General features: G+C 36.9%; 1 pseudogene across 1 annotated transcript; it reads left to right on the top strand.

The window, feature by feature from the left end:
- Positions 1–4,019: 4,019 nt before the first annotated feature.
- LOC149262207 (probably inactive leucine-rich repeat receptor-like protein kinase At5g48380 pseudogene) lies at positions 4,020–6,575 on the top strand (annotated as a pseudogene). The gene is made up of 2 exons (XR_016258847.1): positions 4,020–4,196; positions 4,341–6,575. The product of XR_016258847.1 is annotated as a probably inactive leucine-rich repeat receptor-like protein kinase At5g48380 pseudogene (transcript).
- Positions 6,576–24,326: the final 17,751 nt, after the last annotated feature.

Raw genomic sequence — 24,326 nt, 5'->3', positions numbered from 1 at the left:
ACTATTTTATTTCATGTATAATTTCATATTCTCCATATCTCACATAAAAGTTTCAAATAAAACCTATACAATCATCGTAAACTTTTTAATATATAATTGGATTAAAAAAAACAAAAAAAAAATAAATATAATTTATATCAGATTTTATTTCACTTATAATTTCATATTCTCCCTGTTTCACAAATCAGAGTTCGTTACATTGGTTTTTAAAAGTTATTAATAAACCTTTATTTAAAAAATTTAATCATTAATTTTTTATTCTATTTTAAATAAATAATTTAAATTTATTAGGATAAATATTAAAATGCACATAAATATTATTTTAACACAATATTAAAATAAAAAATTTAAATTAACAATTTTGATAAATATGATTTTTTTTTTTTTTTTTTTTTTAAATTAATCTCGGATACCAATTTATTGATGATGATTAACGTCTACTAAAATTAATGTGGTTTATTAGACTTCAAGAAAAGAGAGCTTAATTGTTATTCTTCAAAATCTTATTTCTGTGATCAAACAGTTATTGATGATGATTAACGTCTACTAAAATTAATGTGGTTTATTAGACTTCAAGAAAAGAGAGCTTAATTGTTATTTTTCAAAATCTTATTTCTGTGATCAAATAGTAAAGAAAAAAGCGTTCCAAGATAACTATTTTTTTTTTCAGAGAGAAAAAACATCATAGTTTATATTAAGAGAATATAAAGTTCAGTATACATACAAAAACCTGTAGCCAATGGTTCCAATCTGACAAATGTCCAGAAAAAACAAAACCTAAAGAGCTGTTCAGTCCATTTTACCCAATGGCCAGATACTGGAAAAGAGATCCAGTCGAAACATAGTACTTACAATAACAGATTTTAAAAATTGAAGTCACTGAAACTTATAAGAAGAAGCACAGAGATACCATCAATAGATAATAGAATGCCATAAAATCAGCAGTGACCTAGGCTCAAAAGAAAGCACATGAATGGAGACCAGCAGCCCAAAACATCAAGTTAGTTCGAGAGTTCCGAAACCAGGAGCAGAGGGGATCCCTGGATTCTTGAAAAATTCAGGCGTTCCTCCATTTCCATAAGAACCAAACAACCATGACAAACAAGGTACGCCAAGATGAACATTGTTCGCTCCACCATTTGAACGCTTCCAGCAATGAACGCACAAAAATTGAAAATGTAGCTGATGATAAGAAATTGAGAGTAAATATGAACAAAAAAAAAACCAAAAAATCTAAAAAAATATGCTTTTCATCTTCTATGTTTTCCAAATTTTATAATTAATTTATATTTTTCTTTTATTTATTTATATTTAATATGTAAATTAAGAAATTAATGATATTAATAAACATAATATTATAATAAAAACAATTTAACTATTCTTTTCGTTTTTTTTTTTAATTAATCTCACGTACCAAAATTTTAAATTATTCTTATCCGCTTCCTTAAAACTGACGTGGGAATGCTCTTCAATGTTTTACGAATTTTGTGATCAATTAATATCTTTCTTTATTTATTTCTTACGTTATTATTATCCGCTTTCTTAAAACTGACGTCTTCAATGTTTTCCAAATTTTGTGATCAATTAATTCTTTTTATTTAATTTTAAGACATTAAAAATGATGTGAATATTTATTTTGTTCGTAAACCATATTCTTCCAATTTGAAGCAACAACTTTAAAGACTTTATGACATTGTGAAGTTGAGTGATGGTGTTTTTTTCTTCTTTTCACTATATATTTGAAGATATAATTTAAAATTATTATTTATGGTTTTATTTTAAATATATAAACAAAATTAAAATCTTAAAAGTCTTGAAAATATTTAATTTATATTTATATAACAATTCAAATTTAGTATTTTAATATTTTAATGAATTTCAAAGAGACTTCATTAAAAAATATATAATATATTTATATCATTAGATCATATTTCAAATTCCAATTTTTTGTGCTTTTCAATTTGAGCACTCACAATGTTCATTATATGGGAATAGTTTACACTCACAATGTTCATTATATGGGAATAGTTTACAATCCCAAGGTTAGGAGGTTAATTTTTAGATGGCACTTTTATTTATCCGATTCTGAAATATTCTGTAAATTTGTAATTTAAATACAAGAAACTAAACCATCTGATCCTGAAATATTCTTTAAATTTGCAATTTAAATACAAATAACTCAATAATCTGCCGCATTATTTTAGTGATCAATTGAAACCGCAAATTCATTGACTTTGAAGGTTCAAAGTCTGATAGTGATCAATTGAAACCCCAAATTCACTGACTTTGAAGGTTCAAAGTCTGATAGTGATCAATTGAAACCCCAAATTCATTGACTTTGAAGGTTCAAAGTCTGATGCCAGAGTAAACAGTCTTGCGGGTTAAGTTTCTTTCCTTTTCCCTGTACTATCCCAATGAAATTTCTACATTTTCTTTACAGTTTTCCTGGTTAATTCCACAGCGGTTCTGTGCGTTCATTTTGACCAGCATCAACATGATTCGAAAGAGTCAGATCACTGACGCACTCCTCTTTAGAAAATAAGTTCATTTTCGCTGCATCCAAACCAATTTGGCCCCACTCCATTAATTTGTTGGACTTTTTTCCTTACGAATCCGCCCTCTTTTTTGACAAACTTACAAAACTGGAACTTTCCGTTACTCTTCTTTAACCCATGGTTCCAAAAGTTACCTCGCCTCTCACATCGAAGCACTGCTCTGTTATCTAGAAGTAAATTTATAACTTTCTTGGAAATTTCATAGAATAAAATTTTCATCATTGAATGCAACAAGATAGCTTCAATTTAATACATTATTTTTTATTTATTATACAGGCGAGTTAGTGCTAGAATTCGCCAACTGTACGATAACAGAGATTCCGATATTTAAATGGCCGGGGCTCTTTCGTTTTTTGACTGTTTCTGCAGCGTAAAGTCCAAATGAACGTGCGTGCAGTGGACGGCCGGCGTAGCTTTTCTCAACGGCACATCAAGGCATCTTTCAACGGCGGCCAAATTGACCGTCTGCAAAACGGAACGGAAGGCATCTTTCAACGGCGGCCAAATTGACCGTCTGCAAAACGGAACGGAAGGTAAGGTAAATTTATCCATTCCTTATAAACACTGTTTGGAAATTGAAAGTAAGATTGTGCGTCTAAAACCTTGTAACATAACATTGAAATGTGGAAGGTTTTGGACAATGAATGCTCAAAAATCCATTCACACAGCTCTAAAAAATTATAATATGAAGCTGTTTCAGTAAAAATGAAAAACTAAAGAATCTAGTTGCATTCTTTCAAAGAGTTTAAAGTAAAGGTTTTTTTGACAAAAAGGTCCAAATTGTTTAATGCTCATCGTATAAGACGGTAAATTAAAGTGTTTTTCAATTCCATAGCATTTTGTCCTTTCAATTAAATAATTTAATGGAATTTAATAATGAATGAAAAAAAATAAATATTTCACAGTTCTAAAATTGCAAATGGACTTTTCAATCTTCGAGCTCCATGTAACAAATAGACTTTTCAATCTTTTTTTTCTCGAATATGAATTGCAAATAGACTTTTTAATTTTCAGTTTGACTGGAAAAACCTCTAGATAGCCATTTCAACAATTTTATCCGCAACCTGAAAATTTCCATTATATTTAAGACGAAATTTTATACTCAAACTTGGAAATTTCCATTATACTTCAGATGAAAGACACACGAAAGTATGCACCGGCCAATCGCAATAAAAGGCACTGTGCCCACTAGATGGGCCAAAGTAATTGGGCTTCCGAGTCCTGACAGGTCAACTAAATCTGACGGTCTATCTTCGATCCATAGCGCACTTACTCCCTGCGAGATTAACTACATGTCGGAACAATAATTCAAACACAACTCCGGCGTCCGCACATGTAGAAGGTTTGTATAAAAGTCCGCTGTATTCGGCAACAGATTAGCGGCACTTAAGGTTAAGCGCAAGAGAGTGGGATTTAGCTGGAGTTAGGTGGGGTGGGGTAGGGTAAGGAGAGTATGCCGTGTTTGACTGCAATGCAGAGAAGAATCGAATACTAAATCATTGTCACGCACTGAAAACAAACAAAGCAACCACGACCGAGGAAAGTAACAGGAGCTGCAGCAGCAGCCATGGATTCGCCATCGGAAGCTGCCCACCAAAAGCCCAGCTGAGGTGGTGATAATAAGGTGTGTGTGATAATAAGGTACTGACTGCAACATCCATATCGTCGTATTTTATGGGTTTCTGATTTTTCCTTTCGGGTTGTGGATATTATCGGTCCTGGTTCTGGAAAAACGTTTTGGTAAGGGGTTGACATGGGGATAACAATGCTTATGTTCATGCTCAGGCTTTTTCATTTTATCAAGAGGTAATCCATGCTTGTTGGGGTAGTAGCAATACTGATTGATTCGGGCCGGGAGTCCTGTTGGGTGGACGCTGGGTTGTTAGGATAGGCGATCAGTGAAACCATGAGAAAATTCGGGTTCTTGGGCCTTCTGGGGGTCATGCTAGTGATTTTCCAACTGATATGCCTCATTTCGTCCCAGCCCATTTCTCCAGGAGATGATATACAGTGTCTTCAGAATACTTTCAACGAATTGAAGGACCCTCAGGGGAATCTCTACACCTGGAACTTCGCGAACACTACCAAGGGGTTTATTTGCAATTTTCTGGGAATTACTTGTTGGCATAATGATGATAACAAAGTGCTGTCAATTTCGCTTCAAGGTATGGAGCTTCAAGGTGAGTTTCCACCTGGAGTACAGTACTGCAAGAGTATGACGGGCTTGACTCTCTCTCAAAACAGTCTTACGGGTACCATTCCCAAGGAGCTCTGCCAATGGCTTCCTTTTCTGGTAACCATTGATCTCTCCAACAACAAGTTTACGGGACCTATTCCTCATGAGCTTCATAATTGCACATACCTCAATATCCTCCGCCTGAATGGAAATCAACTTACAGGGGAAATTCCCTGGGAATTGACACGGCTCGACCGTCTCAAGGAGTTCAATGTAGCAAACAACAAGCTAACTGGAAATATACCTTCATTCACTCACACTCACAACTTTTCTGCCTCTAGTTTTCAGGGTAACCCTGGGCTATGTGGGCCTCCCCTGAAAGCATGCGGCGGGACTACCAGCTCTAATATAGGTATTGAAGTTGGGGCAGCTGTTGCGGGCGTATTGATTGTTTCATTGCTTTGTTTTGCCTTTTGGTGGTGGTGTATCAGAATAAGCCCAAAGAAATTGGCTGAAATGAAGGACGAGAACAAGTGGGCAAAACGGATTAGGGCTCCGAAGTCTATCCAAGTGTCCATGTTTGAGAAGCCCATTAACAAAATCAAGCTTTCTGATCTAATGGCTGCCACGAACGATTTCAGCCCAGAAAACATCATAGGGTCAGGCAGGACAGGCACTGTTTATAGAGCGACACTGGCTGATGGATCTGTAATGGCGATAAAAAGGCTTCGCGACACTGCCCAATCTGAAAAGCAGTTTAAGGCTGAAATGAATACGTTAGCCCGATTGAGGCACCGGAATCTTGTTCCTCTTCTGGGTTACTGCATTGCCGGACAAGAGAAGCTTTTAGTGTACAAGCACATGGCTAATGGAAGCTTGTGGGACTGCCTGCACAGCAAGGAGAATCCAGAGAATAATTTGGATTGGACTGCAAGGCTCAAAATTGGAATTGGCGGAGCTCGAGGAATGGCATGGCTTCATCACAGTTGCAACCCTCGTGTCATACACCGTAATATAAGTTCAAACAGTATTCTTCTTGATGAAGAGTACGAGCCTAGAATAACAGATTTTGGATTGGCAAGGTTGATGAATCCAGTAGATACTCATCTTAGCACTTTCATAAACGGTGACTTTGGAGATCTGGGCTATGTAGCACCTGAATACATGCGCACCTTGGTGGCTACTTTGAAAGGAGATGTGTACAGCTTTGGAGTGGTTCTTCTAGAATTAGTTACAGGACAGAAGCCTATCAATGTTGAAAATGTAGAGAATAGCTTCAAGGGTAATCTAGTAGATTGGATTACTCAACTTTCAAACGATGCCCGCATCGAGGAAGCTATTGATAAATCTTTGATAGGCAGGGGACAAGATGATGAGCTTCTGCAATTTATGAGAGTCGCATGTGCGTGTGTGCTGTCTGGGCCCAAGGAAAGGCCTTCAATGTATGAGGTCTATCATTTGCTAAGGGCAATTGGTGAGAAGTACAACTTCTCAGATGAGAATGATGAGATTCTATTGGCATCAGGAACTGCTGACAACGACTATTCAAATGAGCTTATAGTGTCTAGAGAATAAAGCTCGTATATAATCAAGATCATTCCTTGGGAAAGTCTCTACTAGAAATAACTGATAAAAATGAGAACACGGGGTGATACTCTTTTTTGGGTACATAGGAACAAGCAAGGTATGAATTTCTATGTGACATTCAGACATTCTATAGGTAGCCATTTATGATAACTTTGTTGTAGTAAATTAGATCTTCAGGTTATAAACATCTTGTATTGGATTTAAGGCTTTTAGGTTATTTTGTATCATCAATTCAGTATTTAATCACTCTTATCCTACTCAGGGTTGCACCTCTTATCACAAATGTATTTTACGATTCAGTATGGCCTATCTTTAGAACTCTTGTGATTTTTAGATTTTATTAAAGCTACTAATGGAATCTTTTGCACATGGCCCCAGATTAACATTCTTTGTATCGTAATACTTGTTTTAATTGTGCTTTGTTGAAAGCTTCGCTATATGTTATTCTCCCAAAGCTTTAGTCGATATTTTGCATGATCTATAGAAATCTAGAGCAGATCTGGAGGTCAAGGTGTCAAGTTTATTATTGTTGTAATTCGCAGAGGCATGGTTTTGTGGTTCATTATGTTGTATCATTCCTTCTTGGCGTTGTGTTTACTCCTTTAGTACTCTTTTTCTGCTCTCCCAAGGTTCATTCTTGACTGACATAGATCTGAAGTTCGCTCTCTTGATGGTCCATAAAACAAATAGAAGTAAATCATATTGCTTTCTGCATTTCTCTCTATACCAGCCAGCAAAGAGATTGTTGAGGGCCATAGGGCACACATCTTTAGTTTTGCAAGTAAATCTCCCATATGCAACTCCTCTCCCTTCTTTAGGTACTCAATCGGGAGAGAAGCCTACAAGAAAGGGACAGGACTTGGAAGTTGGGATTGGAGAAAAGAAATCAGTTGAGCAGGCAAGATCCTGAAAGATCAACCAAGTAAGGTCAAGATCAAACCTTCTAACGAAGGGTTGGCCCTGATATTGCCATTGGACGTGTACAAAGCATGAGCATAAGAATGGATTCAGAAGTCAGAAAAGAGAACACTAGTATTCTATCCTTTTTGCTGTATTGGTTTAAAATTTATCTTTGAAGGCAAATCATGCTAATATAGACATGCCTTGCTTAACTGGGTGGGAAAAGTATATATTTCAAATTTCATTAGATGCACATAGTTCACTCGCCAATTTACACAAACACACAATACGTAGCACATATATTTGATTAGATTGAATACCATATGCCCTTACCTTCTCCACAGCTTTATTACTTCTAGCGTTTGAGCCCTTTGCTTGCACTGGCACACTATTCTATTATTTGAATTTCTTTGAGATCAGTCTAACATATTGCACCTTTTTACCAATGTAGGCTTCCCATATTCTAACAGTAGTAAGAGACTTCAGTGTAAATTTTATTGCCTTTATCTGAAATAAGATCTCTATCCAAACATCATGGTACATAGAAAGGTATTTGCTGTCCTTCTATCTGTAGCCGACAGATTCTTATATTATATGTAGAAGCTTGAATGTAAAGGATCCACAAATGTGAGCTCCACGATATACTTTTGAGCAAGGGTATATTTCAAAGTATCTTGCAAGAAGCAGTTTCTTGAAGAAAAATCGCCATAAAGTGAACTTTATAGTAGACCATGCTGCTTTGAGTTCACATCGTATGGTTAATATATTGGTCTTGAATTTGATATGGTCTATTTGAGCTTCCTATGATTAACTTATTTACTTGCATGTTTTCCACTTTTGTGATCAGCATAAACTCTTTTCTACTGAATGTGCCCCATTTGCATTAGCATATTGCTGAAAATTGTGAGGTTATAAGACCAGGTTGTAGTTTACACACTGTAGCATGGCTTTTGCGGGGAACAAACTCCCAACAGGTCATATATGTTTTTACTTATTACAGTGTGCATTTGCATGGCCTCCCTCAGTGATCCATGCCATCAACAGTTTTCTAGCAAGCTGAGTTTAGCTGAATATATTTATCCCTTTCATGGAAATATAAGAGTTATCAAAAAAGTCTTTGATTGCAGTTTCCACATAAATCCTCCAGTATTGCTGTTGACATGATGATGGCATCTAAGCAAAACGAAAGGTGGATCATTGTGTTGAGAAACCAAGTGTAGTGAAATCTAACACGTAATTTCTCTTTCTTGATAATTACTTGTGAATATTGGATGTCTTCTTATTAATTCTTATGTCTTCTTCATCAAGCAATTATAAAAATGTTCAGTCTGTCAAAAAATATAGAGATCACAAAGAGACGAGACACCAAAATGAGGCTGCTAGCCAGGGAAAAACCCAACAATTCTTCTTTTATAGAATCATATCAAAATGAGATATCCAAGACTGTTGAAAATAGTAGCGAATAAGGTTTTCTTTGACTTGTGCCTTAGTCAAAGAGACCACAAGCAGCCTTTCTTTAGCATGCACAAGTTCCTATAAGTTAGGACAAGTTCCTAAAAGTTAGGACGAGTTCATGAAGCAGTTTAACTCATGCTTATAGTTGGAGGCTCAGTTGTTTGTCTCCTAGTGCGAGTTAGAGGTGGAAGAGGACAATTGACAAAGAATTAAAGGTTATTTGTGGCTAGGATGAGTTGCATGAGTCAGTTAGACTAAGTTAACTAGTCAATCACAACGATTCGCAAGTCGTAGTTCCAAAAATAAATTTTCGAGATATAGATGGGTCAAATTGCTTATAAGGAGGACGAAGGTACATTGTTGGATCATTGTTGTTTGCACAAGGTTGTGTGAGCAGAGATTTCTAGCAAGTAGTGTGTGAGGAGAAGCCCATATGCACGATTGAAGGGAGGAATTCTTGCTAGATTTGCACTAGGAAATAGGGAGAATTCCCTATAAGATAGGAGCCACTATTGCGCTAGGAAATAGGGCTCAAGCTGGATAAGTATTCAGGGAGCAGATTAAGCCTACAAGTAGGGTGTTTCAAGCTTATATAAAGTAGGGATAACAACTGTGTTGTCTATTGAAACAAGATTGTTTTTGTAAGAGATCTATTGCTCAAACTCCTTTATTTAAATTTCTCAAGAAAAGAAGTGGGTTTTCCCTGTTGGGTTCCCAAGAAAAATTGTATTGTGTTCTTGTGTGATTGGTTTCTTTATCTCTGCATATGATTTTATTTCCATTGCTTATCTATGGTAGAGAAATTCTGTGTCTCAATGAAAAGAAACTATTGTTCAGATTGTTCATTATAACAGATTTCAAGGATTTTCTACATGGTATAAGAGCAGAGATTAGTATAAAGACTAGCACTAGATTGATTGGTTAATGAAGAGCGCAGATCAGTCAGTAAGGCTAGCGCTAGATTTTTGAAGAGAATTTTGTTTGGGCCGAAAATAAAATTTTTACGGATATTTTTTTTTTGTGAAAGGAAAAAAATAGGTAAATAAAAAGAGAGAAAAAGAAAAGGGTCCATTTTTTTGGCAGAGAACATTTTCCTAGTTGGGAAAGGCTATGGACTGATTGCATTTAGGAAGAGATCCGGAGAGGGACCAAAAATGGTAGGTCGATGAAGACAAAGGATGAAGAGAACTTTGCCCTGGCAAGCAAGAGCAGCAAGGCCAAGGGCAAAGAGGGCCAAGGAGTTGAGTCTAGTTAGAAGGGCAAGAAGAAGGATCTAAGCAAGATCAAGTGCTTCCATTGCCATGAGTTTGGACACTATGCCACTAAGTGTCCTAAGCAAAAGAAGGAGTCCAGTAAGGATCATGTAGGTGCATTAGCGGAGGTAAATGCATTTTCTACACAGTTCGAGAAAGATTTCTCATTGATTGCCTACATGGCAAACTCAGCAGACAACAGTGTATGTTATATTGATTTAGGAGCATCCTTCCACATGACCGGAACAAGAAGAATTTCAACCACCTGAAGGAGAAGGTCATGTAGTTTCAGATTGAGCTAGGAGATGATGGTTAACATGCAGCTAGTGGAGTTGGTACTGTCAGTTTTTAGAGGGAGTTAGGTAATTCTGTTCATCTTAGAGATGTCCTCTATGTTCCAGGATTAAAGCATAATCTTGTTTCGGTAGCTACACTTGAGGACAAGGGATATGATATCATCTTCAGCGGAGGTAAGGCGTACCTCTAACACTTAGCTTCTGGATGTAAGAAGTAGATAGGTGTGAGGGTCAAGAATCTCTACAAGTTGTAGGTAGAGACATATGTAGCCTTGAGCAGCAAGGCAGGGAGAGCTCATAGTAGAGAAGTGGTGGTCGAGGGAAAGCAGGATAGAGCTCTCAAGATGCAGCCTTAGCTAGTATCTTAGGTTGAGTCTAAGCTAGTTGGCAGTTGGGCTCATAGTTTTCAAAACCGGTCTTGCTAACTGGTTACCGGTCTAACCGGCCGGTTAGCAGATCCACTGGTCGAAACCGGCCAAAAAACCCGGTTAGCAGGCCCATTTCACCTTTTTTTGACAAAAACCGATCCTAACCGGCCGGTTTAGGACGGAACGAGGTATGCCCACCATGAGCTGGAAAAGCGACTTGCCGAGTGTGTTTTAGGGGTTTTGGGGGGAAACTAAGGGTGCTTTCCCTCTAAGAACACCCCCTTCAAGCCTTTAAGAGGCCCCTCTCCCTCTCATTTGTCTCATACATCTCATTTGGAGTGTTTGTGAGTTTGCTTAGGAGCTTGGAGAGTGCTGAGTTTTTGCTGGAGTAGTGGAACAACAGAGTTTAAGCTAAGTAGTAGTCATCATGCCTCCAAAAGCCAAAGATACTGCATGGGCTCATTGTGATATGATTGATGGCAAAATGATCTGCAAATATTGCCAAAAATCCATTCAAGGAGGGGGTATTAACAGGTTCAAGCAACACTTGGCTGGGATAGGAGGCCATGTAAAGCCATGTGGAGCACCAAATGAAATAATAGGGCATATTAGGGCAGAATACCTTCAGAAATTTGAGACTCAAGTTGCTGAACCAATAGAGAAGTTTGTGACTGCGAAGTTTGGGAGTCGAGACTCAACCAACTGAGTTTGATCATGATGACTCATGAGAAGTTTCAAGTGATAATGTTGATCACTATTATAGTATTATCATATATGTAGACTTGAGTCTTGTAGTAGGCCACTGGCCCCATAGTTTGTAGGCTTTGTTTTTGCACTCTAGAGGCCATTTAGAGCCTCATTGCTTATGTATTTTGTCGATGATATGTATTGCACTCGGTGCCATTTTGATATGTTCACCTTTACATGGTATATAAATGAGCAATCTTTGCATATTTTGTCTCTATTGGCTTGGAATCATGGTTTTAAATCTTAAAAATAGTTTTTTCCATTAAAAATTAATTATTTAATGTATTTTTCTAAAACCGGTTTGTTTAGACCAAACCAGTCCTGGTTAGACTGATTCCGATCGGTAAACCGGTTCATTAGGTGGACCGGTCCGGTCACCGGTTCCGGTTTTAAAAACACTGGTTGGGCTGACCAGTAGGATGATGAGGAGCATAGCTTAGGGCGAGTGGAGGTAGCGACTCAATCAGAGACTCCAAGTATAGGGAGAGTTCGAGCCAAGTGGGGAGAGGATTTGGTTAAGGGAGATCAGAAGAGAGTTGAATCTTCCAGTATCAATTCCAGCGAGAGGAAACAACCACAAAGGTACGTAGGGTAAATGGCACTTATGACTGAAGTGATAGACTCGTAGAGCATGGTTGGAAGGAATAGGTCTTCAAATCAGGTTTCATAGAAGAAAGCAGGGATGTCTTCTAGTTCAGAGGGAGCAGCTACAGCAACAAAGAATGTGGTAGTGTTGGAGATAGATCTAGGTGATGAGGTTCTTCCAGAAGCACCTTCCACGCTAAGAGGGAGTGTTGAAAATAATAGTGAGTAAGATATTCTTTGAATTGTGCCTTAGTCAAAGAGATCACAAGCAATCTTTCTTTAGCATGCACAAGTTCCAATAAGTTAGGACGAGTTCATGAAGTTGTTTAACACATGTGTATAGTTGGAGGCTCAATTGTTTGTCTCCTTGTCTGAGTTAGAGGTGGAAAAGGACAAGTGACAAGGTCTCAAAGGTTATTTGTGGCTAGGATGAGTTGCATGAGTTAGTTAGACTCAATTAACTAGTCAATCACAAGTTGGAGTTCCAAAAATAAATTTGCCAGATATAGATGGGTCGAATTGCTTATAAGGAGGACGAAGGCATAATGTTGGATCATTATTGTTTGCATAAGGTTGTGTAAGTAGAGACTTCTAGCAAGGAGAGTGTGTGAGGAGAAGCCCATACACAAGATTGAAGGAAGGAATTCTTGCCAGATTTTTGCTAGGAAATAGGGAGAGTTCCTTGTAAGATAGGAGCCACTATTGTGCTAGGAAATAGGGATTCAGGCTCTAGGAAATATGGATTCTTGCACTAGGAAATAGGGATCAAGCTGGGTAAGGATTCAAGGAGCAGATCAAGGCTACAAGCAAGGTGTTTCAAGATTTTGTAAAGCAGGGATAACAAGTGTGTTGTCTATTGAAACAAGATTGTTTTTGTAAGAGATCTATTGCTCAAACTCCTTCAATAAAATTCTCAAGAAAAGAAGTGGGTTTTCCCAGTTGGGTTCCCACGAAAAATTGTATTGTGTTCTTGTGTGATTGGGTTCTTTATCTTTGCGAATACTTTTGTTTCCCCTGCTTATCTATGGTAGAGAAATTTTGTGTCTTAATGAAAAGAAACTAGTGTTCAAATTGTTCATTATATTAGTTGCAGAATTTCAATGATTTTCTACAAAGACCAAGACCAAACTGCCACCAAAATACCAAGTCCAACCCTCCTCCAAGTCACCTCCAAAGTCAAAGTCAATGTTGGTCAAACCTTCTCCAATCTGGTCAAGCTTTTGGATTTTCAGACTTGCAACTATAGCCGAATTTTGGCCCGCACCACTTCAGAAAATTCAACCTTTTTCACAGAAATTTTAGTCCACACATATGAGCTATTGCAAGGTCAAACTTTGATCAGATTAGAAATATTTTCTTGTCTTTATCTTTGTTTTTCTTTGCCCTTTGACTCGTCTTCCTTTCCTTCTTCGCTAGGTTCAGATGTGCTTCTTGTTGTGTTATGAATGTGCTTCCAAATGAATCAAATTTGTCCTTAATATATAGTTGCCTAGGAGGATCGAATAGGTATCTATTGGAGGTCTAGGCCGACTTGGTCATCTTGTGGACTTTTGACTCAACATAAAATTCAAATTCCTTTTTCTTACAAATGTCCAAATGGGACATGACTCAAATACATTTTCTTTTGACTCATAATAAATTCTTTTTGACTCTTTTGACTCTCTAAGCATGAAGAACATGCTTTGAAAAAAATATAATAAATACATCAATGTTAATTTATATTATGAAGACCGACTCCACTTACAACTTTAACACTTCCTCTTAACTAGGGATGTATTTATAATGGCTCAACAAGATAATCTCAAATTCAAATATTCAAATAAGAAAGGAACTAGATTGATAAGCATCAATGATGATAACATCATCATAACCAACATTGTCAAACTACCAAGGCCTTGACAAGTAAGCTCTATCTCTCCACTAGATCAGAGTACAATGTTGGGAGGCATTCAATAGGACACCACTGCCTCTCGAGGCACATACTCCACCTAGGTTCACCAAAGTGTGTCTGTTATGAAACCAGCTCACAAAAAGATAGAAAAGATAGTTGTACGCCTTAGAATTCAGCCTCTTGGAGGGGGCAACCTCCTTTACATTACACAAAAGAACAATTCCTGGATGATTCAAATGACAAAACCTCCTTTCTATATATAGGAGTCTAAGGGGTCACAATATAACCAAGCTGACCTAACAATAATAATATAAAGGCACAAAAATAACAATAGAGGGATTCTATGGGGCACAGTAATAACAATATGGGGACAATAGGGGCACAACGATATTAATAAGGGATACAACTACAATATTAATGGGGGAATCACTAGTATTATAAGGACCTAACATGCCCCTCTCTTTCAAAAAATGTTGTCCTCAACGCTTGAGTAGCTCTGGATGCTTCTGTATAAAATTCTCATCCGCCCATGTGGAATCTTCAGCGGATAAGTTCTTCCACTTGATGAGATACTCTGAAATGGATCGATTTCGTAGTTGTTGAGTTCTTGTTTCTATGACTGCTTCCGGTTCCAATATAATTTTTCCTTCCTCGTCAAGTTCTGGCAATATTGTTTGAACTGGGAGCTTGTCGCCTATAACCTTCTTTAAACATGAAACATGGAAAACTGGGTGCACTCGAGAAGCTGCAGGAAGCTCCAATTTGTATGCCGTAGTACCAATCTTTTGCAACACCTTGTACGGACGATAATACTTTGGTGACAATTTGTTATCCTTTTTAGCTTGCTTGAGGGACATTTGTTTATATGGTTGTAGCCGTAGGAATACCCAATCACCTACATCAAAACTTCTTTCACTGCGATGTTGATTTGCCCGTTGTTTCATTCTATTCTGCGCCAACACGAGGTTATCTTTTAAGAGTTGGAGAACTACTTGTTGATGCTCGATGTGATGTTCCATTGCTTGAACCTTAGAATTTTCTCTTAAATATGATGTGATGGATGGTGGTTGATATCCATAAAGTGCCATAAATGGGGTCATTTTTGTTGCAGTATGGAAGGAAGTGTTATACCACCATTCAGCCAGAGACAACCATTTGACCCATTGTGTCTGTTTATCAGATACAAAGCAACGAAGATATCCTTCCAAACATTTGTTTACTATCTCTGTTTGCCCATCAGATTGAGGATGATAAGATGTGTTATGAGCTAACTGAGTACCAAGACAAGAAAATAATTCTGTCCAAAAATTTCCTGTAAAAATGGGATCTCTGTCACTTACAATAATCTTTGGGTTTCCATGTAGCTTTTGAATTGTTTCCATAAATGCCGTAGAAACTATACTGGCTTTAAATGGATGTGATAATGCACAAAAGTGTGCATACTTGGTAAGTCTGTCAACTACCACCATGATGACACTCTTTCCCTCAGACTTGGGTAAACCTGTGATAAAATCCATTGAAACCTCCTCCCAACATTGGCTTGGAATGGATAAAGGTTGTAATAGACCTAATGTCTTAATTGTTTCAGCTTTATTTTGTTGGCATACCAAACATTTCGCCACAAACTTTTGAATATCCAATTTAAGGCCATCCCAAAAAAATTCCTTCTTAACCCTGTGGTAAGTTTTTAAAAATCTTGAGTGCCCTCCTAAGGGAGAAGCGTGCAATTCCAGAAGAATCTTTTGTTTGAGTTGGGAATTCTTACAGAGGTATAATCGATCTTTGTACCATAACGAATCATTTTTCCAGCTAAATGTATCAGATGTATTGGAATCTTGTTGTAACTTTCGAATAAGTTCCCACACTTCTTCTTCATTCTTCCATTCCTCCCTTGCTTCGTTTATCCAATCTGGTTGGATAATAGAAATGGCGCACAACAATGCTTCCACATCCTCATCCTTTTTTGAGAGTGCATCTGCCACAACATTTTGCTTCCTTTTTTTGCATATGATTTCAAAGTCATAACCCAACATCTTTGTGACCCATTTTTGTTGTTCTTCAGAGGATAATCTTTGTTCTAAAAAGTATTTAAGGCTGTCATGATCGATTTTTACCTTGAAGTGTCTTCCCATTAGGTAGGGTCGCCATTTCTTAAGTGCATGTAGTATTGCGAACATTTCCTTCTCATAAATAGCTTTGTGTAAATACTTTCCCTTGATTGGACGACTTTCGAAAGCAATGGATCTTTCATCTTGCATTAAGACAACACCAATTCCATTTCCGGAAGCATCACATTCCATAATAAAGGTTTTTGTGAAGTCTGGTGTAGCTAAGACCGGTGCTTGGCACATTGCCTCTTTAAGATATTCGAAGGCCTTTGTTGCTTCTGGAGTCCATGAAAATGCATCTTTCTTCAACAATGTTGTTAGAGGTGCTGCTATTTTCCCATAATTCTTAACAAACTTGCGATAATACCCTGTCAACCCGAGAAATCCTCGAAATGCTTTATGGATGTGGGGATTTTTCCCATTCCTTAATGGCTTTAATTTTACTAGAGTCTACCTTAACTCTTTCATGAGATACAATATGACCCAGATATTCCACCTCTTGTATTCCAAAGAAACATTTGGATCTTTTTGCGTATAATTGTTTCTCCTCCAATAGTTGTAACACCCTGTCAACATGTTCAACATGATCCTTCCAAGACTTGCTGTAGATTAGTATATCATCAAAAAATACTAACACAAATTTTCTAAGGAAGGGTTTGAAAATGGAATTCATCAAACCTTGAAATGTAGAAGGTGCATTGGTAAGGCCAAAAGGCATGACCAAAAACTCATAGTGATCCTCATGAGTTCTAAATGCTGTTTTCGGAATGTCTTGAGTCTTCATTCTAATTTGATGGTATCCTGAACGAAGATCTAACTTGGTGAAGTAAATTGATCCATGCAATTCATCCAATAATTCATTAATGACAGGAATGGGAAACTTATCTTTAATAGTGAGCTTGTTGAGCTCCCTATAATCTGGACACATGCGCCATGATCCATCCTTCTTGTGCACCAATACTACTGGAGTAGAGAAAGAACTTTGGCTAAGTTGAATTATACCAGCCTCAAGCATTTATGCAACCATACGTTCAATTTCACTCTTTTGGGCATAGGGATATCTGTATGGCCTGATGTTTGGATGAACACTTCCTGGAATCAAATGAATAGTATGATCATGATCACGAATAGGTGGGAGACCTTTGGGAGTCTCAAATGCCTTGGAATGATTGTCCAAGACTTTTTGGAGATCTAGAGAAATAGATGATTTCGATGTGGAAACATCTAGCGAACATAATTGTGCAATTACACCTCGTTGTTCTTTTTTTAGAAGCTTTGTCATACCATTAGAGCTTATTATCTTTTCCGGTTTCCCTGCAATACCCCTTAATTCAACTTCTTTTCCTTCCGCATAAAATTTCATGAAAAGTTCTTGAAAGTTAAAAGCTATTGTACCCAAGGATTGTAGCAATTGGACTCCTAGTACAACATCAGCACCTGCCATTGGAATGGAAAGCATTGGGCTTTTCAATACATATTCTTCCATCAATAGCTTGATATTATGGCACTTTCCAGAGCAATTTATCGTTCTTCCATTTGCAACCATCACTTGACACTCTGGTGCTGGATATAGGAAACAATTCAATTCTTTTGCTATCTTACAATGAATAAAATTGTGGGTATTTCCTGAATCAATCAACACTATTACCTTTTTCTTCTTGATTTGTCCTTCTATCTTGATGGTGTGAAGAGTGGTAATTCTAGCCAATGCATTAGAAGATATGGTCGAATTCATTTCTTCTTTATTTAGGCTTTGTTCTTGGAGTATATCCTCTTCTTTTGACCTTTCTTGCTCCTTTTCTTCTTCCTCTTCACAATCTATGTAGAATAATTTCATCTCAGCATACTTATGACCTTTAGTGTATTTGTTATTATAACTGTAACAAAGCCCTTTTGCTCTTTTTCCTTCCAATTGTTGTGGTGTCAACCTTATAGGTTGTGGAAGGCTAGGGGCAACAACACTTCCATCTTTATAGTTGTGAGTGGTATGTTTCCTGGTTGCCATAATTTTGCTTTTCATTTTTCTTGCTAACCTGAATGCCTTCTCTAATGAATCAGGTTCCCAAAGGCGAACATCATGTTGGATATTATCCTTTAAAGTCCCTATGAACACATCAATCCTATGCTCGTCTGGAATATTTTTTACCCTTATGTTCAATTTTTGGAACTCCTCAATGTGCTCCATTATTGAACCCTTTTGTTTGAGACTTATCAATTGGCTAAAAAAAGTGTTGCTTTTTGTATCCTCATAATGTGCTGTCAATTCTTCCGTAAAAATTGCTCAAGTGATAATTTGTTTACGAGAGCAAAGCCATTGATACCATACAGACTGATTTGGTTCCAAATATAAAGTTGCAATATGTACCTTTTGTGTGTTTTGCACATTATTGAGATCGAAAAATTGCTCCATTTGTAATATCCATGTTGCAGGATCCTTGCCATCAAACTTCCTCATATCGATTTTGGAATATGGTGGGTCTTCGATCCAACATTAGAGTCTATGGAATCATGATTAACATTTCTTTTGTTCTCATCATGAGTTTCCTTTACTATCCTTTCACCATTAGTGACCATTTCTTGTAGCAACTTATTCGAATTTATCTTCAATTCTTCCATCTTATCATCCATGCCATCCATTTTAGCGTCCATGCCATTCATCTTAGCTTCCATGCCATCCATCTTAGCTTCTATGTCTTTTTTTAAACAATCCATCTTAGCTTCTACACTTTTTTTTAAACCATCCATCTTAGTTTTTACATCTTTTTTTAAACCATCCATCTTAGATTCTGTTACTTTTTGTGCAAGTGACACTTGTTGCACTTGGTTTCCTAATTTTGATATATCATGTTGCATTTCTTCCTCTTCTTCATGAGTCATGCTAGAGCTTTTAGGTTGCTTACTAGGTGTTTGCATTTTCTTTCCTCGGGGCATCAATTACTGATAATAATGCTTTACTATGCCTTTTGAATTCTTTCAAACTAATTTTTCAAACCAAGCTTATGCAAAAATGAAAAAAAACTACATAACTTTTTTTCACTTTGTAGGAGCTTGATATTGAATTTGATGTATTTTTGTAATTTCGGATTATCCAGTTCTGAAATTGCGACCTGTAGTAGCCCTCTGCGTCCTCTTTCCAATGCCACCAGTTTGATCCAAATTGGATTCTCCAAAGAAGAGTCATGCCCAATCTCCCAAGATGACCTGATTATAGACCTTTCCAGAAGAGCGAACTTGTATGAAGTGCCACGTGTCATTGTTTCGACCTTTGGCTCTGAAAAATATATACAAGAAACTACAATCTGTCAACTACAATCTGTCCTTTTTCTATACAGTCTTACAAAATTTCAATACGATGCTCAGAGAAAAAGTTATGACGATTTTCCCCAGGTCACCTGTTTGGAATGTAATTCAAGAGTCTGCAAAAGACCAACTTCCTCAGATCATATCTCCGCAAATATAGCGTGAAAAGTTCTGAAATTCGGACCCGAGGTTCAGTGCGATTTCGTCTCAAATGGGTTTTTTTTCGCTTCTGAAACGTTGCAGAAAAAATTTATAGCGAAAATGCCACGATGACCTATTTGAAACAACAAAACTCTAGAATCCAAAGCTCTGATACCAAATGTTATGAAACCAGCTCACAAAAAGATAGAAAAGATAGTTGAACGCCTTAGAATTCAGCCTCTTCGATGGGGCAACCTCCTTTACATTACACAAAAGAACAATTCGTAGATGATTCAAATGACAAAACCTCCTTTCTATATATAAGGAGTCTAAGGGGTCACAATATAACCAAGCCGACCTAACAATAAGAATATAAAGGCACAAAAATAACAATAGAGGGATTCTATGGGGCATAGTAATAACAATATGGGGACAATAGGGGCACAACAATATTAATAAGGGATAAAACTACAATATTAATGGGGGCATCATTAGTATTATAGGGACCTAACAGTGTCCTCACAAGATCATTTCCTAACCCATTGCCACAATACTTGACATAAGGAAATGTCGATCCTCCAGACCATTCTTATATCAGATCAATGTACTTGACTTGCGGCTATTAGTCTTGGTCATTGTATAGATATCAAGAATGTCGGTCCCTAATGCTTATCCAATCCACCATTCCCCTTATCTGTGTTGATGTACTTGACTTACGGCTGTTAGTATTGGCCACAATACATGACACATGGAGAACAAAGGTGTCCATCCTCACTCCCTCTCAAACAGGGAGGAGATATCCACAAGCCTAAGCTTGTCTCAAAAATACTCATCCTTTCCCTTAGAAAGGGACTTTATCAATGCATTGGCTATCTGATGTTAGTGGAGATATACTGCAGCTTCACGCTCCATTTCGCATCATGTCATGAATCATAATGTGCTTTGACCTTCCTGGTTCTCTAACAATCTTCATATAGCTTTGATCAATCGAATCCAACATGTCATCAAATAGTTCATCAAATGTTTTATGGAGCCAAACTGCTTCACAACTAATTGTACAGACTGCCATATCTTCTGCCTCTGCAGTGCAATGGAATCCTGTTCCATGCTTTTCCAAGAAACCAAATCCCAAGTAGAACCAACCATTAGTAGTATCTGTATTCATCATCAACACTGCCAACCCAATTGATGTGTCCTTGAATCGAATATATCAAGGAACCAATTATCTGTTGGTATAATGATGTATCAACAATATCAGAAGTCTTCAACTTGCTGAATGATGTTGTCATAGGTATATAATATGTCATCTGACCTTCTGGAGGATCTTGATCACAAGCTCCTCTTAATTTTTCTGTCAAGATATGTTAGATTCCGCCTTCAACTCCCTTTGAAGATAATATCTTTAATTCATGAGTTCTTCTAGAATCATTTAATTTGATTCCAAAGTACGAAGTTTTCTTCAGTGTTGATAATATTGGTATCGGCAAGGGTCCACGAAAACATCTTATTGGCAAAAATATCGGCAAGCATAATAAATCAATTTTTTTAGATTTTTAAACATAGCTGATATTTTCAAAATATGGCGATATTTTGCCGATATTTTCAAAACAGAAAATATCGCGATATTTATTCGGCGGTATATCGTTTTGCCAAAAATATCGCGATATTTTCGAATATCGCCGATATTATCAACACTGGTTTTCTTTGATCATGAGGCCCCTTTTCATGTCCTTGAAGAATCAAAAGTAATCTTTCTCGCTGAGACAAGTGTCTTATTATGAACTTCTTCCTTTTATTGTCAAAACTTTCTTCAAGACTTTGCTTTTATGCTGCCATCTAAAGCTCGTGGTTGATTTAATGTATACTTCAAATTGCCTGCTTCTATTGTAGAATATGTTTTGCTATGTCCCGCTATATATATTATAAAAGTCTTCTTCCTAAAACACTCTGCTCTAGCCATTGTAGTATCACTGGTTCATTCTTTGACAAATCAACTTCACTGGTGAATGTTAACTCTTTCTGGCTGAAAGAATCTCTAACATGTTGCTAGCTAGATATTAACTACCACTGATTATACTTGTCTATTCTGCCCTTTATCTTGACTACCATCCTGTTAGCCTCCTTCTTAGAGAGAAATGCTATCTTCCTCTGAATCTTCATGATGAAATCTTGTAGACATGAATTTTTCTATATTATCTGCAAATGTAACTGAGAGCTTCTTCTAGAATTTTGTGATGGATTCTATGTAGACAATGGTCAAAGAGACTACTCTTCTTACTTTAGTGAGTCGAATCTAACTACTTCATTGCAGATGACTATAAGCTCCCTCTTAATTTCGATTTCCATGAAAAGACTTGATTTACAAATCCCAATAATCTTCTATGCTATCCCCCATAAATCATATAACTGTCTTATCAACAAATAATATTCTATCTGCCATCTTCTAAACAAGAAATAGAAAACTTGACTGCAAACCTAGTACAAAAGTAGATTGTAGAGCTATGTACACCTGCCATATTCTTCATTAACGTTAATAGTAGAGATCCTTGTTGTCTTTGACCTTAGGTTTCTTCGGAGCTTCTTCATCTTCAACTATTAATGCTTCATTTCTTTCCTTCCTCTTATTGCTCTTATTGTTCTTAGGGTTCTTGGGACAATCTCTCTTGATATGTCCATATTCATGACAACCATAGCATTGAACTTTGGACATGTCCTTGTTTCTATGAGACTTTTTTCCATGAGATCCAAACTTTCCAAACTTCTTTTTCGATCTAGCTGCAAAAGCTTGAGAGTTTTCATTATTAGGTTCAGTATCAACTTTAGCCTTCAATCTTGATTCCTCTAGAACACATAAAGCCCATAATTCTTCAAAGGTTGGAGTTTCCTTTCTAGCATAGATGCCTCCTGCAAAACCATCCCAAGTTGGAGGTAGAGCATTGATTACAGAAGTGATCAATTCAAAGTCAAATATGGTTTCTCCAAGCCCTTGAAGTTGATCTTTGATTTTTGATATTCTCATAAAGTATGAAGCCACATCCTCTTCTTTTGACATTCTTGTTCCATAGAGTTGATTCCTTAGAGATATCTTTTGACCGGTTGTGTTGATGGAGTATAATTTTACCAATGTATCATAGAATTCCTTGAATGTATACAAATCTGAAACAAAAGAGATGAGATGGTCTTTGATGGACTCAGAGAATCCTTTGAGCTCTGATTTCTCCCTCATTGTTTTTGGCTACTTCTTGAGCATTGTTTTTATCTAATACTAGAATATTGCTTTCAATGAATTGCATAACTTCATTTTCTTTAAGAACTAAGTCAATCCTCTTTTTCCAAGCCTTGAAATTGGATGCTCCATCAAGCTTATTGGCTTCCTTGCAAATATATGCTATTTGATTTGGAGTATTAGACATAGAGAATAGAAGAGTACGTGAAGGTGCTACAAGAATATCTTCAAGGATGTCTTTGAGTGATGGCTGCTGTAATAATGTCTTCAAGAGAATGATCTTCAAGCTTCCTTCCTTAACTTTGATAGTGAGAAATAATTGCTACAAGGGTATCTTAAAGCATGCCAAAAAGTTGTGATCTTCAAGTTTCCTTCCTTCACCTTAGCTCTGATACCATGTTGAGAAACCAAGTGTAGTGAAATCTAACACCTAATTTCTCTTTCTTGATAATTACTTGTGAATATTAGATGTCTTCTTATTACTTCTTATGTCTTCTTCATCAAGCAATTATATAAATGTTCAATCTTTCAGAAAATATAGAGATCACAAAGAGACAAAAGACACCAAATTAGGCTGCTAGCCAGGGAAAAAACCACAAGGGGAAAACACAATAATCCTTCTCTTATAGAATCAGATCAAAATGAGATATCCAAGACCAAGACCAAACTGCCACCAAAATACTAAGTCCAACCCTCCTCCAAGTCACCTCCAAAGTAAAGGTCAATGCTGGTCAAACCTGCTCCAATTTGGTCAAACTTCTGGATTTTCGGACCTGCAACTACGGCCGAATTTCACCCTGCGACCACTTCAGAAAATTCGGTCTCTTTAACAGAAATTTCAGTCCACACGCGCGCACTGCTACAAGGTCAAACTTCAGTCAAATAAGGAATATTTTTCGTGTTTATCTTTCTCTCCTTTGACTCTTCTTCCTTCACTTCTTCGCTATGTTCAGATGTGCTTCTTGTTGTGTGGTGATTGTCTTCCAAATGAGTTGAATTTGTCCTTTATATATAGCTGTCTAGGAGGTTCGAATAAGCATCTATTGGAGGTCTAGGCTGACTTGTCCAAGGAGGGCCAACTTGGTCGTCTTGTGGTCTTTTGACTCAACATAAAATTCGAATTCCTTTTCCTTACAAATGTCCAAATGGGACATGACTCAAATACATTTTCATTTGATTCATAATAAATTCTTTTTGACTCTTGACTTTCTAAGCATGAAGAACATGCTTTGACAAAAATATAATAAACACATCAATGATTAACTTATATTATGAAGACTGACTTTAGTTACAACTTCAACAAATTGAACATTGTTAAAGTGCTTTAGATTATAGGCAATCAAAAATTTCAAAGACATTACAAAGCCTAGATGGATATGCTAGAGTGTTTGTTGATGAAAATCTATGTTGCACTGGTTGGGGAATGGCAGGGATGCACGGGATGGAGGGGTGCATCCCTGGGATGGCTAGATCACACCCCCAAAATTTTCAGTGGACAGCTGGTGGGGGACAGCAATAATAATAATAAAATATAATGAAAATCTGGATTTCACTGTAAATGTTTGTAGCTGATTCTAAATATAATAGTCTATGTTTAGAGTATCATGCACAACCATTTCAATTACCACTTCTGAAAAAACTTGGGCGATGAAAAAAACTGTGGCTGAGCTTTAGGAAACTTAAGTGTAATTATTTTCAATTTGCAATGAGGTTCATGGAAGGTCTATTAGATGCCTTC

The sequence above is a fragment of the Pinus tabuliformis genome, chromosome 6 (genome assembly GCF_031772625.1).
Source record: "Pinus tabuliformis cultivar Carrire ecotype Pingquan chromosome 6, CPIR1, whole genome shotgun sequence".
Taxonomy (NCBI): Eukaryota; Viridiplantae; Streptophyta; class Pinopsida; order Pinales; family Pinaceae; genus Pinus; species Pinus tabuliformis.
The sequence above is the reverse complement of the archived record's forward strand: the minus strand, read 5'-3'. Positions and strand labels throughout refer to the sequence as shown.